At 33.7% G+C, this 17,493-nt stretch overlaps 1 long non-coding RNA gene across 1 annotated transcript; it reads left to right on the top strand.

Moving 5' to 3' along the window:
• The first annotated feature begins 940 nt into the window (after positions 1-940).
• LOC108364333 (uncharacterized) lies at positions 941-16,489 on the top strand. Its single transcript, XR_001847746.1, has 4 exons — positions 941-1,085; positions 13,002-13,012; positions 13,996-13,998; positions 16,477-16,489. It is a non-coding gene; the product is annotated as an uncharacterized LOC108364333 (long non-coding RNA).
• The last annotated feature ends 1,004 nt before the right edge of the window (positions 16,490-17,493 follow it).

The raw sequence follows: 17,493 nt of genomic DNA, 5'->3' as shown, positions 1-17,493 counted from the left end.
ACGTATGCACATACACGGCGTATGAGTTACTCAGTGGATATTAAAATGTTACTCATACGCCATGTGCGTACGTTCGAATTTAACTTTCCAGGATAACAGGCTTAATCTGCTTGTTACCAAATATTTTGACACCGGAAAATTTTGTTACCAAAAAAAAACACCACTTCTTGTAGCCGCAATTACAAGCTACTTAGCTATGAAGTTTTGTATAAATTCTGCTGTTGCATATTTCACGGGGCAATATTCTGTTACCTGCTTATGAGATGGTAACAAAATTTATCAGTAGGAAAGGGGTTAAAAAATTACCAGGAACTTTATTTATCGCTAACAAAAATTTTTTTACCAACGCGGAACAGGCCTGCAAATGGTAGATCTAAATAGCGATCTTTAGTTATTTTCTGGAGAGTGGTCGCACAATGGTGATTAGTACCGAAAAATTGCAATTTATAAGCGTCACATAACTTTCGATTCTACAGAAAACAACCAACTTTGCACCTCCTAAAAATAACGTTTGGTCTCTATAATTTTGCGCAGAGCCACACAAATTGTACCCTGGAATGGCCCATATATATTTTATTCTTAAGTTAATTGAAAATATTATGATGTAATCCGTTTGTGGCGGTTTGCTTTAATATGATTTGGCTAAAAATAAATGCTAACTTTTTAATCGGCAGTGGCTAGTTATATTTGAAAAATTTACTGTACACCACGTTCAATTGCTAGTCATTTATTGCAATTTAATGAAGTTAAAGAAAACCTCATTGAATTATTACTTTCCTCCTGCATACGGGTGATATATTTATTTATTTATTTATTTAATTATTTACTAAATCTGCACCCCTCCACAAAAGATAGCACATCAAAATTTTTACCAGTTTTGACTACTTTTCTTTTGCTTTTTTCAAGGTTAATTATTTTAGTATAAAAGCATGGCTCTTTATCTAACAAATACCATATAAATCTAAATTTCAGACTTTGTAAAAAATAAAAAATAAAATCCACAAAATTTTCATCCCAATTCCAAGCACTTTAACTTTAAATTCTAGAATAAGTTTTGGTATGCAGTTTTATAGCTTATTAAATGCGTTAATTTTTAATTATTTCTTTTTTCTTTGACGGTGTCATGCAAGGTACTTCACAGACTAACGAAAAATTTAATGCTAGATCCAACTCTGATTTTCATGCGTACGTACTTGCAACAACCACCAACACAATTGGCAAACCTACGAAAAAGGGGGAGGCAACAAAAAACCGAGCAAGTGGGTGACTTAGTGGAGAGGGCGGGGTTGGCTGATGGTAAAACACAATCCAGAAAAAATAATAAGATAATTATATTATGAAATTGAACGTCAATAACGAAGTTTATAACCAAGTTTTATTTAATTAAAGTTTAGGAGAACAATTAAGAAACCATATAAGTTCGAGTAAAAATGTTTAAGGTAAATAACAAAGCCAAATGCGTTCACACACACAATGACACCAAAAATTAAATTTTGCTACACCACCCAAGAGAATACGTTATGGATGCGAAGTGCTAAGGCTGGCGAAAAAAAAAGAATTTGGGCACGGTAATATTTGGGGACCCAATTCTTAATTGTTTCGTTTAAATTAGAGACCTAAGCAAGATCTATGTATTCACCCCCACATGGCCTAAATACTAAAGTTTTCATGTCCCGGCCTAAGTTTTCAAAGATGTGTAAAAAAATGGTTAAAATATATATCTGAGCGAAATTAATGGTTACGGCATATATAGTAAAATTTCATGGAAAATATTTTCTTAGAACGTTTTAACCCATTAGCTCCCGCCTTCAAGGGTCGTTTTGACCCTTGCTTCAATAAACCCCGCAAAAAGCTAATTTGGATGTTCTCAGGTAAAAACTTCATGCCACCAACGTAAAATTCTCTATAATGTTAAAACAAAAAATCTATGCCAAGAAGGAATAAGAGTCAAACTCAATTTTAAATTTTTTTTTTGTACAAAAAGCCAAGTTTTTTTCCTGCCTCGAAATAGATAATAAACAAACATGTCATGTCATCCACGCCAAAATCTCTAAAAAATTTAATGCCTCGAATTGTGATTTTTATTATCTCTGCGCTAGATGGCGCTGTAGGCCATTTTTTTAATTTCATTGAAGTTTTTCATATAAATTATTAGAGGTCTTTATTAAAAAAAAAACTCAGTCGTGATGAGGTTTCAAATACCTCAAAAAATATTTTAAAGAGAAAATAATTTATTTATTGAGCTATTTTATTTTTTTGTCTCCTTTTTTTGCTAAGTTTCCTTCTTTTTTGCTTTTTATCTTGATTTTGAAAATCATCGTCACAAATAACACTATATTTACCAGGATCGGTCAAGATAGTTGGCACTCCGAACGGCATTGAACTATGTTGCCAATTAAATAGCGAATTTTAACAAGTTCTACACATTCCATTTGGTTCGATTTTTTTTCATCCTTGCCTTTTCCTCTGCGTTTTCCTGGACGTTGGAGCAGCCGTTTCCTTCTTATCCACGCGTTCACAACATTACCCTCTCACCATGGCGTCGAATGTTTAACACAAACATCTCCGAAGCTCCCTAATAAGTTTCACTAAAAAATTAACTGCGGTTATCCAAGAAAAAACCAATGCTCTCTAGTAATTAGAGGAAAGTTATTACTACGAACGCTACTAAATTAACGGAAAACCTAGCTGAAATACCCGTCGTGAATACATTTGATATTCAATCATAAGCCAATATCCTTTGCTAAAATTTATCATGCCATTATTAATTGAAGTCTTGAAATTCAGAATGGTGTACCTTCTCAAAACCTTAGCTCTTGTCAACATGTTACTGAATTCCAGCTCCCTGCAGCATTAACCAGCAACATGTTGTTAAACAAATTGATTCAACAAAAATTTAAGTAGACTAATGAATGGCGAGCCTATGAAAATGTTTACTTACTCATCTTTACTGTTTCAATTTGTGAGCAATGAACACGAGATTATGGGCAAGCCAGCGACCAACTCAGGACATTTACATACATACATACACACATATACACGTTTGTATAAGTTTGCAGACACGTGAAAATGAATGTCCATCCAAATATGTATGTATATGCCCATAGACATACATACGCATGGTATACCTACCCAGTCGGAAATGGAAGTACTTTAAACGCAATTTAAAAAGTACTTTTTTACGAACTACAAGTGGTTGGAAATCTGCCTTTTTTCTTGTAAGAAACTTTCTTTATTAACATGGTGAATACCTAGGAGCAAGGCAATTATCCGACTCTACATTTGAATTCAACTACTTTAAAATGCATTTGGCATAAGGAACTTCAAGGTCCACATTTTTCGTTTGAACACGCTTTCGTTCTGCACTTCACAGTGGCCTTCCATATTTCGAAGACACAAAAAAAAATTGTTATCATTTTACCATGTTGCCTCTGATGGTATTCGAAGTGAGACCTTGTAAATCAAAGAGAAAATTCTGTAAAATTTTAAAATTTGTTGGGTGGCAAGGACGAATAGGTAAGAATTGTATCCGTGAATATGCTCGAAAAAGTTCAATCTATAATACGTAATGGGAAATTTTGTCCAGGTCATCAAATCTAGACCACTCGTTCGTTATTCAAAAATGAGGCGTGCATGTGCAATAAGGTTTAACTTTTTAAATTTAATTCGAAGTATTATTATTATTTTTTTTTTGCGAAAAAGCTTTATTTGCTTCATTTCACGATGACGCTTGTGACATTTCAACTCGCATTTTAAAGTTGAATTCTTTAACTCTTATTTAAAATTCCTGAAAACGAGTATTTCCTTAGGTTTCCGAAGTATACACAATGCCCAGAAAAAAAATTGAGCATGAATAAGCAGATACACTTTATAAGACTATGAAACTAACTTTATTTATCAACAAATCGGATTTTACAAACACCCAAAAGATCTTTGAATGGACTCTTCATCTCCATAGTCTGAGTAGACGTCATTGTACAGTTCAGTCAGTTGTTACAGTTTTCAGCCGGCTCCAAAAAGCGAATATATTCTTATGAGAAGCTGTTTTTCAATGCAGAAATACGCTCGGACGTTTGTCATTGCCGGCTTTAAAAAAAAAAAACTTTTATTATCACTTTTTTTTATGTTGGGTTGAACCGGGCTAGAACCCAGGCCCTGCAGAATGGTAGCGCGCACTGCCAACCACTACACCACACCGGCCGCCATATTTTCACACATACATATGTATGTAAGTACACATATCTGAAAGCTACATACATATATACATTAGCTCGCTTAGCTGTCATCCCATTTTATAATCTTTTCGCTGGCAAAGAAATTTTTTTTCCGTAATGGTCTCGATTTTTCGCATTGATGTAGGTACTAATGTACACAAATAAATGTGTGCTCATGCATACATATATAACGTTTCCTAATATTACATAATTTATGCCTATGGCAATGGTGACCATTCGTACCCATTTCAGCGGGACTGGATTTAAGGAAAGTTATTCCGCTGAATATTTTGTAATAATTCGGTGCGTATAAGCGTCCCGATTTTTCACTTTAATACCGATTAACCACGATTGAAAGTATTTTATTTATGCATTTCTTAGAAGTAAAAAAAGATCAATCGTCAATATTTGGTGATGATGAGGCAAATAAATAGCATAGCCGTTTGCACATGCCCTATCTTCTATTGAAGATTTTTCCAAAAAAAAAATCACGGGAATGAAAATTTAGTTAAATTAAAGAAAATATATGTGGTAGTGTCCTTAAAAACTCACGGATTTTAGTAATATTTTTATAATAATTGTTGCATTTTATTAAAAAAAAAAACTGCATTAAAATATGTATATTTTGTGTTTTTATTCTGCCGACAAAGTTCCATTAGAAATATCCCGATTTTTCCCCACAGAAAGCTGGTCACCGTACCTATGCCCGTCTATTTAAATTAATTGAAGATAAACAAAAGTAACATTTTATTACTTTGATAGAACTCAAGTAGAATGATTTAAGGCAAAATAATAAAAATAAACCTCTGCGAAAAGCAGGTCAACCAACAAAATCGGTACTAAAAAAATAATCCTTGGCGGTGACGGTCATAAAACAAAAATGTACACATACATACATATAACAAAACGAAACGAGCTCATGTAATAGAAAAAAAAAGTAAACAAAAATAAATAAAAGCACAAAAAAGCAAAGTTCCGTTGACAAATTGCGAGGCCGCTGCGGTTACGAACAATGCAAGCCCAGCGAAACGTAGTGAGGACAGCTGGCGCATATTTTATTGCGCGTTTATAGGCACACAAACGCGCACACAAGCGCAGAATGTTTTAGAGAAAAGAGTACAGAAAATGTGTAATATGCAGTAATAATGTGCAGCTCATAAAATATATGAAAAATGTGCGCTTAAGTGTATGACAAGTCAGTGCGTTTTATCTTTTACTTCTCGCATTTCTATAGAATTTGTTTAGCAGTGAAATTATTGTCAAGTTTATTTGCAATTTGCGTTTGTGTGTGTGTGTGAAAGTGCCAGACGAGCGCCAGCTGTGTCACTGACCACTTGTCAAGCCAGCTTGTGGATATGTATATGTATGTGAGTGCATAAATACTGTAAGTACATAAAATATTTTTTTTTTTACATTTCATATCTGTTATTAAAAATCTGCATACGCCTGGAGAACATTAAAACTATAAACAGCCAACAAATGTACATACATACATGCAGAAATCCTTTTGTATGAATGTAAATACAATGACGGAACTCTTCCCAGAAGTGTTTTAAATATATGCAGTTAAAGCTTAGAATTTCAGTCGGTCTTTTATTCAGCATTTTATTACTTTGCAGATATAAGACGACTTTACGCACATTAAAAGTTGCACCAAACGTAACAAACAGTTGCTATGTTACACTAGGCGACAAATGAAAGTGTTGACCTTTTTCTTATGCACACAGTGAACAAGTTTTGTAAGAATTATTTATGAAAATAAGGTTCATTCTATAATACAAACGATATACAACAACAAGGCTTCACACTTTATATAAAATTTAAAAAAAAACAAAAAATTTTCTTTCTAGAAAATTTCTAGTACGCACTTTTGTAGCCAATTCAATTTTAATGCATTATCAAGATCTATTATGGAAGAAAATGCACAACACTCACCATCAAAAAAAATTGTAAAATCAACGGTAATTTTTAGCGACTTGAAAATTGAATGTGCTACAAAACTGCATGCTCGAAAATTTTCTACAAAATCTGAATAAAAGTTGTGTGAAACTGTCATTTACATGGTTTATATTAAATATTTAATGCAAAAAAATGTTCTGGAAAATAATTGTGAATATTATATTTGTCGCCTAGTGCACATACATACTTAAGAATAAAATACAACTACGTTCATATGTTGTAAATCCTCTTGAATTTTCAGTTGTTGCAAAATCAAGAACGCACATGCATCTAGTAACTTTTCTCTCCCTGTTATTTGTACACAAATCTTATATATTATTTCTCAAAGGCCTTTTTTTTGTAATGTCCCTTATTCTGCTCTAATACAGAACCATATCAATAAATAATGTATAGCTTTAGAGCTAAAGATCAGCGCTCTTTGACAATGGTAATTCTAATGGAAGTGCCTCTGTTAACCACTAATTTATTAAAATAAAACATTCAACAATTTATATTGAGCTCGAGGCCGTTTTTTAAATGAAAATTTATTGTGGAAAAGCAACAGTAATTTGAAAAAATGGTAGAAGTGATAGCTATTTCGGAAATCATCATAGGACGAGCACACCTAAAGTTAAACAATCTAAAAATAGAATTATTAGCAAAAGCCAACAAAACCAACAACCACATGATCAAGTGTGAATAGCAGTGGAATAGCTGAGCTTGATTGTGTTGGCTTTACAAAAATGAAAAAGTGGGAAAAAAGCAAACGATAATTTACAAGGCGTACTTAGCACGGGGCATGGGCAACTGGCTGAGTCAGTGGGATCGTCGGTTCGAATCCTACTGAAAGAAGTCTGATGAGGAAATCTGATGATTTCCGAAATAGCTATCACTTCTACCATTTTTTCAAATTGTTGTTGCTTTTTCACAATAAATTTTCATTTAAAAAATGGCCTCGAGCTCAATATAAATTGTTGAATACAATTATTATAAGGCAAAAAAAATAACAAAAACAAATTAAAATAAAATGTTAAAAATAAATGATTGTGAGCTCCCATAAAAATAATTTTTTTTTTACTTACGGTTTTGGTCGCAGTTAACATCATTAACGAATACCCATTTGGGAGCGAGCTAAAGTGAGAAGGCTTAAAGCCTCGCGTGCGCTGGGTTTTGCTCCCGATACGTTAAACCAATGAAATGCTGGGCGACAGGAAAGACACCCGAAAGTATATCAGAGAGTTAGGGACTAAGGTAAGGTTTCAAGACTAGGGCGAACTCCTGTAAGAACAATAATGGCGACCTAGATACTGATATCCAGAAAGTGCTTAAATTATGGAGGGAACACTTTTCCAACCTATTGAATGGCAGCAGCCCTTGAAGTAGTGGAGAAGACGAAAGAAGGAGGAAAGGATCGCGAATAGCGATTTCGCGGCTGAAAAACAACCAAGCTGCTGGAGAGCTGACAGCCTGCCAGCTGAGCTATTCAAGTAAGACATCAACTCTTGAGCAGAATATGGTCAGATGAACGCATGCCCGACGACTGGAATTTAATTGTGCTCTGCCCAATCCACAAGAAATGCTACAGCGGGATAAGCCTTCTAAGCATAGGTTACAAGATATTATCGAGTGTATTGTGTGAAAGACTGAAACACACCGTCAATGAACTGATTGGACCTCATCGTTGAGCGTTTAGCAATACCATCTGCTCTGTCAGAATTGGGAAGGTCCTCTTCGGAAGGATGAAAATTAACAAAGAAGAAGAGTAGGGTGCAAAGAGTGGATTAAAAAAATCCTGGAAAAATTAAATACTCTAGAAAATCTAAACGCCGTCTTCGCATCTAGTCTGGAAAAAGTAGATGTCAAATAGAAAAATCATTCTAGTTCGCGGAATCTACATATTTAGATGCTGGAAAATCTTTCATATTTCAAATTCTTTTAAAAATTTGTTTTGTTTCATTTTGTTTCTGTACTCTTCACACTTCCAATTATATGTGGAATTCTACCAGGTGAAGTGATAAGGAGACATTTTTGAAACTATCGTAGTTAAATCTTTGGCCCATAATTTTTGTACGTAATAGTACATTTCCGCTGCACTGGAAAATCTTATATTTCTGGGAACTACAACAAAAGAAGTCTTTTTCTTAGAAATATTTTATAAGCAAATTTTTTTCTTAAACGATATTAAATTCCTTGTAATCGTTTCTAATGAATTGTCTGCGTTAAATACCATTCATCATTAAAAATATAATTTGGGGTTTAGGATTCCCAGATTGGAAAATCGCTCCTTGTTCGAGTGAATTGAAATGCATCTAATTTATTGAATTGATTGAAAATTGTTTGATAAAATTATTTTGTGATTGATCTGCCCACATAAGCTACTGACTGGCTATTAAAACTTAAAACCGAAAGAAATAAATAGTCTGCTGCATCGCAGGTTTGCAGCAGGCCAGCTTAAAATTAAATAGTATTTTTATGTTACAAACAAAACTTATTTATGTGTATGTATTTATGATAAAATGGTTTATGCTCTATTGAAAATGCAATAAATCCAACAAAAAAATATTTTTCAATAAAAACTGTGCGGTTTCTTTTACACCGGGGCCGGGACTTTTATAATAAAAGTCCTTAGAAAAAAGTTATCTTTGGACATTTATTTTATTTCAAATAAAATAGTCAGTCGACCCGGACTCTTATTTTTTAAGTGCAGCAATAAACGTTAAAATTAGGCAAATATTTTTTTAAGTCCGAAATAAAAGTCCTTTCGTAATAGTAAACAAATCGCTTATCCAAATCAAACAAATTTGGTACCAAATAAAAGAGAGCTGAAATAGCTTTCAAACAGAAATATTTGAACGAAGATTGCCACCCATTTATTTATACATATTTTTTATAATCTATATTTTTAAAACGCGAAGCAATTTTTTGTCCAGGTCATCAGATTTGCACCGTTCGTTCGATTTTCAAAAATGGGGTGTCAATTTAACGGGCTTGGCCTGTAGATGTGCCGTGAAGTTTTAGTTTTTCGAAAATAGTTGCCACCCTTTCAAAAATAAGATTTATTCAAATCATTTCAAAAGTTAAATGAGTTAATGCAAAATGGGTGTCAAACAAAATGGTTTGGAAAATGCTACCTGTTAAAAAAAAAATCAAACTCAATTTAAACTATGGTAAATGTAATATATACCTCCATCTGGCTGGTAAGAGCGTAGTAATTGAAAATATTTTGAAGTGCGTTGCAACCTTTTTAAAAGTCTAAGCGCCGGCTGCTCAAAGCTTGGTTGACTCAATCTCTGGTGAAATATCGTTATCGACAAAATAGTGACTTGCTTACAAAATTTCGAATGAGTGATTATGAAGTCAATGCATTTTGCACGCCTGATACCACTACGCTTCAATGCTCAAAGTGCAAAACCATCTATCGTCGTTCTGCAAAACCTCGTAACTAACATTTTTTACCAAAAATTGGATTTGCTCACACAAACTCTTAGCTAAATCCTTATCCTTATATGAAATATACGCTCCAGAAATGCGATTGCTTTAAGAGAGAACCATTTTGAAATTCGAGTGTTTTTACTCTCTAGAAAATAATTTATGCAACCAAATATAAGCGGTTTTGCATTTCGTTGATACGCAATTTTGTACTTGAAACGACGATAAATATATGTTATATATATGGCGACCTTGGTGACACTGGCGACACTGGCGACACTGGCCACACAGGTGACACTCGCGGAGCCGAGAACTTCCGACACTGGTACACTTGTGACACTGCTGACACTGGAAAAATTGGGAATAGACACTCCCCGGGAAAATGGTGTAGAATTCTTGAAAATCAATATTTTTCAATCGGTAAATTCGGGTTTTCTTCATGAGACTTCCGATAGTAATTGTCAATAGTTTTTTAGCCATTTTTAAAACTAAAAGTTTTTTATTTGTCCCCCACATTGCAAATTCTGTGGTCTTTGGCGGACTTATATAATGTATTTACTATTAAAAATGGTTAAATAAACATTTGGGTATTATTATCGGGAGACTCCCGAAGAGAAACAGACATTTTCAATTGGAAAATATTGATCATTAAGAATTCTATACCATTTCTACGAAAGGTTGTTTTTTTTCATATAAAATACATGGAAAACTTTGAGCGACCCCTAAATATTTTTTGAAAATAAAAAAATATGGGTATGTTTTTTTCTATATAGAACAATCCTAGGGGGTGGGAGCATTGAAGTTCCGACGTTACTTTTTCACATGCACCACCCTAATGTACACACACATGGAACTACATTTTGTTAACACTGCACCGCTGCATCGGACCATTATATCTAATTTGTGGGAGCATACTCATCATTATCGACATTTCCAAACTGCGTTTCTGTGTCGTGTCAAATGTGCAGTCATAGCTCTATGCTCTTTTAGCTTTTGGCTTTTGTACTTATTCCAAAGCCAACTATTATCTCGGTTCTCCTATTCGGTTGCATCAGTTTGCCAGCTGACGGTGCCCTCATTGCTTTGCTTTTCTCTTTTATTCGTATTTTTTGTTTGCCATTCACGCCGTTATTCACATCGCCGTTTGTTGGTTTCATGACACACTTGGCAGCCAGTGCTTGCCATTTGCTTCGTCATTCATGCTACATAGACAATATTTTAATTTGCCCATGCCCTTTTCATATCCGTTCACATACTGCTTTTCTGTGCACTTCTCACTATAACTTCGTTGCCGCTTTTTAACGCATTTTTAGCGGTTTTTTTGCAATCGCACGGCTCTCTGAAATTTTGTTTGCGTTTCCAGTTTTCTTGCTGCAGACGCCCAGTATCCTTGTGATTTAATTTGTTCACTGCGGCGAATGGGGTCACGCGGGCTCAGCCTTTTTGATTATGCTTTATTTTTTAATTAGCACGCAAATTTTTGGCAACTCTAATAAAACACTTACATGCAACAAATTTTTTTTTTTTTCAATATGAAACCTTGGTGGAGAAAAGTTGATATTTCAGTTAAGGTGTAAGTTCCTTTTGTACATATCTACATATTTATGTATATGAGGCAATCTTTTTCATATCGGACACCCAATTTGGTGTCACACTTTCGATTCGCTTCAAATTTTTTTATGAGTTCTATACATGAAATAAGCTATTCGAGGAAATTTTTTTTAATTTTTTTTTTCGGAGATATGATTTGTCAGAGTTTGGATTTTATCGGGATTCTGACTAATCATGTAATTTTTCAAATCGTTATATCTAAGGTTCTGCTCAAGGTAGAGACGTCGTTTTAAAGCTAAAGAAATGAGCTTAACATTTATATATGTAAGATAGTCATGATTGTCCTAAAGCTAACTTATTAGCTATTAACAGTTGAACTGTTTGAAGTTGGTTTCCATATTGAAGACCAGTAAATCAGGGATTTAAAATTTCACCATCGTAATTCTCTATAAAAAAACATAGTTTTATAAAAAACATGGTTTCAAGGACTACTTTTAAAATATTTTTGAAGTGAAACTTCTTTAGCAGCGATTGGTTGGTTGGGAGTAAATTAGCAAATTCTCCGGAAATCGCACACGGAAAAGGTGCATCGGAAATGGTTGGGGCTGAAACAAGTGCTTCTTGAGTGTATGGTATTAATTTAACAAAAACTTGCTAATAAAAGGTTAAAGAATAACACTTAGAAAAAGACCAATACATGAATGAAAGTAAAGGTGAGTACGTACATAGATAAAGAAATGGATAAAGGTAAAGGTAAAAATAAAAACAAAAACAAAGATGCGTAAAGATAAAGGCAAAAATGAAGACCAAGAAAAATTTAAACACTTTACTTATATATATAAGGGCAAAGGTGAGGGGAAATATGTAGATGAAGAAAATGATAAACATAAAAGTAAAAACAAAGATAAATGTAAACAAAAAGATGAGGATAAGGATACCGATAAAAGATAAGATGAAGATAGAGGAAGGAAGATTAAAATAAAGGTAATTATAGAGAAAAGAATAAAGATAGTGACACAAAGACTCATTCTGGGAACTATTTTGGCATTTTAGAGATTTTCGGGATTCTCGGGACTTATCGATAAAATAATCGATATTTTCATCGGTCTTGTTATCGATATTTTATTTATCGATTTTTTATCGAATTTGTTATCGATGTTGTTATAAATTTTGCTATCGATATTTTCGGAACTTTTCGATATAATATTCCATATGTTTATCAATTTTGTTATCGATTGGTTATCGATATTTTTAGCTATTTTGTCAGCGATATTTTTTATCGATTTTGTTATTGATTTTGGTATCTATATTTATCGATTTTGTTATTGATGTTTATCGGTTTTGTTATCGTTATTTATCGATTTTGTTATCGATATCTATCGATTTCGTTATCACTGATTATCGATTTTTTATCGATATTTATCGATTGTGTTATCGATATTTATCGATTTTGTTATAGATATTTTTATCGACTTTGTTATCAATATTTTTATCGATATTATCTATATACTCCATTGATAACAAAATCGATAGTAATATCCAAAAAAAAATATCGATAAAAAAACCGATAAAAATATCGATAACAAAATCGATGAAAAGTTCGATAAAAATTTCGATAGCAAAATTAATAAAATTGGTAGCAAAATCTATTAGAAACTCGATAAAAATATCAGCAAAATGCATATAATAAAAACGATAAAAATATCGATAAATATATCCATAACAAAAATAAAGATAAAGGAAAACAGAATAACATAAATGTAATTGGACCTAGATAGAAAGAAAGCAAAAAATATATCCTTTAGATAAAGCATATATATGTATGTATGTATATTCGTTATGAGACAAAATATATATCGTCGTTTAAAGTACAAAACCGCGTATCAAGATTATGCAAAACCGCATATGTGAGGTTGCATAAATTAGTTTCTAGAGAGTAAAAAAACTCATATTTCAAAATGGTTCTTTTTTTATAAAGCAATCGCATTTTTGGCTAGTATATTTCAGGAAGAATGGATAATGATTGAGCCAAGAGCTTGTGCGATCAAATCCAATTTTTGGCAAAAAATGTTAGTTACGCGGTTTTGCATAATGACGATACGCGGTTTTTTACGTTAAACGACGAAATGTATGTAACGCAAGTTCCACTTCTCCAGTATGGCCCAGGCGCACTTACTTTTTTTGATGATAAGATGGGTTATTTTGTGAGAGTCAACAATTTGTTATAATTTATTTTCGAAAACTCATGACAAGATGTTTTAAGCAAGGTGTTTAAAATCGGGTTTTTGCAAAAATTTAAATTTTATTGCGGATTCCGATATAATGTAGGGCAGGATTTTTCTTTAAGGCGACAAACCCCTAGAAATGGGCGTGGCAAATGTGTGACTAAAGTTAGAAAAACGAAGATCTTCGTTAACAACTCATCCTGTGTGAACGTACCCTAACTGCCATACCTAAACAAATGCGTTGGGTGCCGCGTTTTCTGACACCTAGCGTGAGTTCTGAAGTGCCATACCTGAACAAAAGCGGCAACTCTACGTCAGAAATTACAGTTTCGCCGTTTTCTGCAGCCAATTTCATTTCCTAACGCCCTGTCAAAATCGGATTTTCCAACCGCTCAGCGTTGACGCCGCGTTATTTCGAAGTACTCACGAAGTACTGCACTTAAATTTACGTGGCTTCCTTCAAAAGCAATTCTGCACACCCTTTTAAGCCTTAGAGGCAAAACGCTCCACGCCACGCTACCATTCAATCTAAAACCAAATTGGTTTTATACGTTTTATAAATGACTTTTATTTACGTGCGTACTAGTCGGGAGTTATATGTATATTGAACAGAGTTTTCTATTTTACACTTAACCTAGGCTGTTGTGGAATGTAGCTTCCATCGATACAAAACTGTCAACCATGTATTAGTGATGTCACGGCGAATTCATGTGCATACCTATCAGAGGTGCCATTACAGTATGCTTGATACAAATTGTATGGTCATGAGAATTTTTTGACAGCCAGACAACGGCGACGTTTTTGTTTAGGTATAGCAGTCAAGCATTTAAAGTCTTCTTTAATTTTGGTAAATTTGCGAAATTAGAAAATTGTTATATAGGGCCTCACGCATTGGTGTGAAAACAGGAAGGAAAAACTAAACAGTGTGCACATTGTGACCGGCTTTGCTTCACAGAATATCCTCATAGATTTTTTGAGTTGTAAATTTCTTGTCTTAGGTCCTTTATTATTTGTGCCCTTTTTATGAATGATATTTCGTCTAATTTCTGGTATAAATTAACATTTAGTAAATTTCATTATCGTACGTCGTATTGTATCTGCAATACCCCACAGAAATTCCAAACCTTTTACCGTGTGAGCCCTTCAGGCAGTGTCCGGTGATTACACCGACTACTAATCTGAGAGAGGAACGGTCCAGCCGAGTAAGAGCTATGGATCGCTTTACATAAATGTTTGGCCAAGTTTGCCTGGTAATATGGCAGGTGGTTTCCACAGCCCACCTGGTGTTTGTTGAGTAGTTGTGTAACTTTTCATTGAAATTATCTCAAATAGAATTACTGATTAAAAATGTATGAAAATTGCACAATGTGACATGATTATTTCTCATTAAAACACGTTCTAACAAAAAATAGGGCTACATGCAGTCAAACTTCTTCTGAAAATCAATCTCTGGTACTTACTGCTTGTTTAGTGAGTACATACATATACAATGTGTACACACATATATGTACACACAAACATCTGCAGAGATTAAAATAACTCGCAGCAATAATATTGCATAAAAGTCCGAACAAAAGCAAAAGAAGAAAAGCAGGTAATAAAGTGATGATCCCCACAATCACTAACAAACCTGAGTAAAAACCAACAATAGGAAAAAAGTGAATGAAGGCAGAAAAAGTATGCAATGAAATCCGTCAAAAAAAAAAACGAAAGTAAGTAGTTAGGTGAAAAGAAAAGTCAATCTAACTAGGTTTCAAACGGGTTAAGGCTAAACGCAAAGGTTAAGGACGTGCGCTGTCCTCGGCAAGCGTTAAACACCCCCACTCCATACAAATCTGGCTCGCACAGCCTAAGCTGGCCCAAAATAAATATGTATGTATACTTAGCTGCTGCTCGAGTTTTCTAGCACGTCCGTTGAGAAGCATACGCACCTTTGTAAGTATGTACCGTAACTAGTATGTATATTTGTATATTTGTATACTTGTATGCCCTTATCTATGAGCTAGTATATACAAACGGTGCAGTATTGTATAAAGATGGCGCCATAGAGTGTTGCCATAGCTACTCTTCGCGCTTTTCCCCTCTTTTGTTTGTTTGTTGTTGCTGCTACTTACATTCATACAGCTGTGCAGCCTTTGTGTACGCCGGAACCAGCCGCGAGCCACTCGAGTGAAAATTCGTGCGCTGCAGTCGTGGTTTAGAGGCGCGGAACGGATGAGGACGATTAGATCCTTTTGAGTATCTGCGCGATGTGGCGCAGTGAATTTTTAATAAGTAGGGGCCTATATTCGAAAGTTTTGCAACTTTTTATTTGTATGCTTTACTTTTTGCTTTCATTTCTTCACCTCCTATCCTTTTATATTTTGGAGAAAGAAGTAATTACAATTTCCGTAGTCGCACATAGCTGATGGGTATAGTATACATAAATATAGCGGCATACTAAATCAATTTGTATGCAATTGTAGAGTGTGGAAAATTAAAAACTGTTATAAAGCTTTCATAAAACATCACCCGATAAAACAATTAGGGAGTTCACAGGGTGCGTATACATTAAACAGCTGAAACTATATTTAAGGGATTCGCAAGCTGCCATAAATGTCACATTATAAAATTTCACACCGTTAAAAACTAGTTGGTTGTGGTTTAAAGTCCTCTGAACATTTATTTAGCCGTTAAAGAATTTTCGACATACCACAATACGGCACTTACGTACACCTTGTGAACCACCTAAATATTTGTCGATTTGGTAGAAAATATCATAAAATATATACGTACATAAGGAACCTCAATCATACATTTATTTACATATGTATGTTTGTAGTATGTACATTAGACTGCATCACCAAAAAAGGTTGCAGTTTTTCCGCCGGAATTATAAGACTTATGCCGATTTCATTTCTACCGAAAAATGCAACATTCTCTTTGCTCTCTACGCACAAACACTAAGAAGAGGGCGATGAGAAGGCAACATTTTTTGTAGAAACGAAATCGCTATTATTATAGTTGAAGACTTCCACCAAAAAATTTCGGAAAAAAAACTAACATTTACTTGAGCTGGACCTATTTTAAAATACCTCCAAAAATTAAGTTTGTTTATTAATAAAAATGGTGCCATTAAGGATTTTTGAAAATAAGTCGCCTCAGATGACAAACAGTTTAAGCTTAAAAATCTGCATAAAAATTAAAAAAAAAAACTGTCAATGGAATCATATATAATAATGAGGTTTTTGATTCTGTTTTGTAACTTTTTTCAAAGATCGGCTTAAGAAAAGATTGAATCACTGGTCCAAAAATATACCGATTTAGACTTATGGGGTATCACTGGTAAGGTATTTTCTGCCCTTTTTATTCCTTTGTAAATAACTCATTCACGTCGCTTTTTTTCAAATATCAACACACCTTAACTTAAATTGGAGTGATGCTCGTTTATCTTACCCTCTCCTTTCATACTTTGTATGAGTTTGTTTGCAATTTAATAAAAGTCTCTTTCCAATAAAACCTCATAAGTCTAAATGGGTAAAGGTTTTGAACAATTTTTAATACTGACATGCCTCTTAGTTGGGTTGCTTATATTTCAAGAATTCAATTCAATTAATATGATTTAAAGAAATGAAAATACGAATTTAATTGAAAAACTTTAAGTGGTGGGTTTTATGTTAAAGTATTTTAAAAATTAGTTTAAATTAACTAAAACTGATAAATGTATTTTAAAAATTTTTTGAGAATTTAGGCCAGAGACCGGAAATAATTACTATCCTAATATTTAGGATCAAAAACTTCGCCTTGTTTTAAGAGAATTTTTTTTCGTCTTTGTATAATAATTATTTATGAGAAATATCTTTTTTAGTTTCGCGGGACGATTATTTCAAGACGAAAATTATTTACGTCTTCTCATAATAATTATATGGGCTTTTTCTTTTTTGTCGTTTCTGTGGACGTTTATTCCAAGACGAATATGATTTACGTCCCACGTTTTTCTTAATAGAATGGGTACACTTACAGCCGATTTGAATTTAAGTTCTAATATGTGGCAACCCTTTTCTGAAAAATAAAACAGTATTGCATTGCTACATACCAATCTCTTCAATTCTCGGTGCAGATCTGGTGACGGTGGGTTAAATATTTTACGTAAACAT

The sequence above is a fragment of the Rhagoletis zephyria genome, unplaced genomic scaffold (assembly GCF_001687245.7).
Source record: "Rhagoletis zephyria isolate East Lansing unplaced genomic scaffold, Rhagoletis_zephyria_1.1 Rzeph_scaffold_01534, whole genome shotgun sequence".
NCBI classification, from domain to species: domain Eukaryota; kingdom Metazoa; phylum Arthropoda; class Insecta; order Diptera; family Tephritidae; genus Rhagoletis; species Rhagoletis zephyria.
The sequence above is the reverse complement of the archived record's forward strand: the minus strand, read 5'-3'. Positions and strand labels throughout refer to the sequence as shown.